Source organism: Pteropus vampyrus, unplaced genomic scaffold, assembly GCF_000151845.1.
Source record: "Pteropus vampyrus isolate Shadow unplaced genomic scaffold, Pvam_2.0 Scaffold65, whole genome shotgun sequence".
In the NCBI taxonomy this organism is placed as follows: domain Eukaryota; kingdom Metazoa; phylum Chordata; class Mammalia; order Chiroptera; family Pteropodidae; genus Pteropus; species Pteropus vampyrus.
In genome coordinates this window covers 6,222,961-6,227,140 of record NW_011888846.1, presented here as the reverse complement: position 1 = coordinate 6,227,140, position 4,180 = coordinate 6,222,961, and positions in this window count along the sequence as shown.

Sequence of the window (4,180 nt, the reverse complement as noted above, 5' to 3'; positions counted from 1 at the left end):
AACTAACAATTTCTTAATATCATAAAAACCCAGCCTATCTTAAAATTTGGTCCCTTGTACCCAAAATGTTCACATTAGTTTATTACGGCTGCCATAACAAAATATCACAGCTTAAACAACAGAAATTTATTTTCTCACAGTTCTGGAGACTAGAAGTCCCAGATCAAGGTGTTGGCAGGTTTTATTTCTCCTGAGGACTTTCTTCTTGGCTTGCAGATGGCCACCTTTTCTCCAAGTCCTCACGTGGTCTTTCTTCTGTGCACGCACATCCGAGGGGCTGTGTGCCTAATTTCCTCTTATCAGGACCCCGGTCACATTGGATGAGGGCTCACCTCATTTAAACTTCATCACCTCTTTAAAGGCCCTGCCTCCGAGTATAGTCACATTCTGAGGTGCTGGGGCTTGGGGCTTCAACACATGAATTTCTGGGGGACACAGTTCAGCCCATAACAATGTCCTTTGCTGCTGGTTTGTTCAAATCAAGATATAATCAAGAGCTACGCAATTGCGTTTAGTTGTAAATTTCTTCTGTCCATGTTAATCTACAGCGTGTCTCACTTTTTCCTTTTTCTTCTCATGATCATCCAGACACTAGTCAGTTGTCCATAATGTTCCACATTTTGAATTTGTCAGATTTATTTCATTGTTTTCTATTTCCTATATTTCCTGTAAGCTGAAAGCTAGACCTAAAGGTTTGTTTAAATTAAAACATTTCAGGCATCAGTATTCATAGTTGGTGCTGTGTATATTTTTTTAATACATTATATCTGGAGGCACATATCTGATTGTCATACTCTTAGTGATACTGAGATTGTGGGAAAGTGGTGATGAAATCTAATCATCCTATTATAAAGTTTATTTTTTCCCTTATAAGCAACAAGTTAACAGTGGTATAATACTTTGACTCTTAAGTACCAGGTAGTTTTGATTGTTATTTAAGGTAATGTGGTTCCCCGGATGCCATCAGTAAAGGATTGTTATGAGTAGTGAACATTCGTCACTTAGTTTTGCTTTTCAGCATTTGAGCCCCTTTCCTGTATTTGAAAAATCCCCCCAATTATGAGTCAGTGCTTTATTTTCACACAGAAGCTAAAGATGTTAGATGCTTTATTTCCAGCCCCCTTTTTCTCTAGGGCATGGACACATACCTAGGTTCCATCAGTCAAATCTACCTCCTTCCAGTTTTGGACTGGAAGGTAGTCGTGTAAAGAAGATGGTACTGTGCAGAATCCATTCTGGTGATGAGGGGTGGCAGTGGCCACAATCTCATTCAGTCTAGAAGTTGCAGAGGCAGTGGTTCTGAGTGTGGCATGCGTGCGGTGTCCAGATTGTTGGTAGCGTGGGTCTTGCAAGCGATGACATCTGCGCTCAGCAGTGGCGCAACAACGGTGTCATCGCTGGACAGGTCCTGGCATGCTTTTCGGCTTACTCTTGTCTGTGTGGCCTTTATAAGTCCAGTTCCTCGCTTTTCCAGAGATACCTTTTAAATAAATCCCTTTTCTGCGTAGGTTGCTATAATTTGTTTTCCTTCTTAAAAACTAACAACTCTGAGAGAAACACTGTGAAGGGATAATTTAGATCAGAAGTTGGACCCGGTCTCTTCCTAGGTCCTCTTTAAATTGACATTTGTCTACCCATTCTTAGTTTTTAAAAGTCATCTTATGTTTACATTCTTGTTTCTTGTTCTTTGAGATCTAGTTTCTTATTGACTGTCAACTTTTAGAAATATTCATTGCAAAAGTGTTCATTTTATGCCCTCTGTGAGCTGAGGTGGAGATACAAGATGAATAGCCTGCACTCAAGGAAGATAAATCATTTAGAGATGTTAATCGTGAGAGAAGTTCAGATAAAGTGCATTGGCAATCAAGTAGGAAGGAATCATTTATAGTAGGAGGGGTAGGAGATGAGAAAAGAGGTAGCTGTTGAGCTGAGTTTTGAAGGCTCGGGTAGCAGTAGGTGAGGAAGGTGCTGTAGGTAAAGGAAGCCGCATGACGGATGGGAAGATGTTGGATATGTATACGAGGCTATTTACTCTATTAAAAGTGATAACTTAAAATGCTTATTTATTCGAAGTAACAATAATAAGCTCATTGCATGTTAACATAAATAACATTTTAATGAAAAGTAACTATTTCTAATGCAAAACAATTTAGTGCAAACCTGCATCGTTTTACATTTTGCAAATCCCTTTAGTGTCGACATTCGTCAAGACAGACTCTCATATCTGCTATTGCATTCACTCTGTGGTAGTATGTTGTTTGGATTGAATCATATGAAGAGCAGCTAACCTTTTACCTTTGCATTCACCTCCACTCACCGTGGGCGGGGGGAAAGCTAAGAGTGTAGGCGTTTGAAGTCTCCTCTAATGTATACTATTAACGGGAATTAATAAGATGAACAATGAAGATTTTGTTAGGGAGTTGGGATTAGAGGTGAGGCTTTAGATAAACAGGAGGCAATAGAAAGGCTTTCTGTTGAGGCCGAATAGTATAAACAAAGTTATGGAAAATTGCATGTCTCGAGATCGAAAGATTGAAACAGTTACCATGAATTCAAGAGGTAGAACAAAAGTAAAAATGACGATTTTAGATTGCGATTTGGTAAAGTTTCGAGAATAATATAAAGACCATGGGACAATTAGTTGGCCAGTAATGCTGGGGAAGAATATAGCTAGCCATTTATTGAGTGCTTTCCGTATGTCAGTTACTGATCTCAGAGTACTGTGTGTATTCATTCATTTAATCTGCAGATAACCCTGGAAGGTCGGTGTTATCATTATCACCATTTTACAGGTGAGAAACTTGAGGCTCAGAGAAATTTTATCACTCACCTGAGATTGCACAATTAGTGCGTTGCAGAATTGGGATTTACACTCATGTGAGCAGTCGGGTTACGAGAAATGTGCTTTTATGGAGCACACTGAGTTGCCCCTTATATATTAAGAAATAAGATTACATAAGGAGGATGGTACTAGCTTATGAGGGAACCTTAAAACAAAACAGCAATTTGAACGAGATACAGGGGGCTCTCAGTAAATGTTTGATTTTTTTTTTCAGTTGAATCTATTTAAGAAATAATAAAATATTTGTTGAATGTAAGCTTTGTATGTGTTGGACGTTACAGTGAGGGTATAAGGATGAGTGTGGCAGAGCCTGGTAATTGTCCCTTGGTGCTGTCTTTCCTTTCTTATGAAGTGATTACATTTTAAGCTGAGCCCATGGTCACTCATGATAAAGACTCTGTTTCCCAGCCTTTCTTGAAAGCCACAGTGGCCACATAACTATGCTCAGGGCATTGGGAGGTAAGTGGCGATATCCTTGTAATGACTCGTTGGATCTTGGCTGAAGTGAGAGGTGGTAAACACCCTTTGTCCTCTTTTCTTCTTTTTTCTTTTGGTTTGGTCCTTTCCTCAGTCTTACTGCTTGTACAGTGCCCAAAGGAAAGGTATTAAAAGGAAGAGAATAGAATCTCTTCAAAATTGAAATTCCTATAAAGAAGGGTGACATAGAAACCTGCTGCAATGGCAGAAGGTGAAAGAAAAACTGTCACAAGAAATAAAATTTGGTAGGGGCAGCAAGAATACCAAAGCTGTGTGTTCAGCTATTTATTGGATCAGTGGTGCTCAGCTGGTGAATTTAACTGTTGATCCTGGAGCAGCAAGCACCTCCCCTCCCAACCTGGCGTTCTCAGGGGTTTCGGACTCAGAAAGATGCTTGGCCAGAAAAGGCCGTGGTTATCCACTCATTTGAAATGTCAGCAGACCTTGGGAAGAAAGTGGCAACAAGGCTTTCAAGTCATATGAGCAACCTCCTTTGAGCTTATTGCTTTTACCTCCATGATGCTATTATTTTTATTTATTTTTAATTTTCGAATAAACTATTTTTCAGAGCAGTTTTAAGTTCACAGCAAAATTGAGCAGAAGGTACAGAGAGTTCCCATGTACCCCCTGCCCCACACATGCCCAGCCTCCCCACTATCAACATGGGGTATTCGTTACAGTCGATGACTACATTCCTGTTGCTCCGTATCCTTGTCAGAACTTGATGTTGTCAGTATCTGGATTTTGGCCATTCTGATAGGTGTGTAGTGGTATTGTTTTAATTTGCATTTTCCTGATGACATGGAACATCTTTTCATATACCTATTTGCTATCTCTGTGTCTTCTTTGGTGAGCTATCTG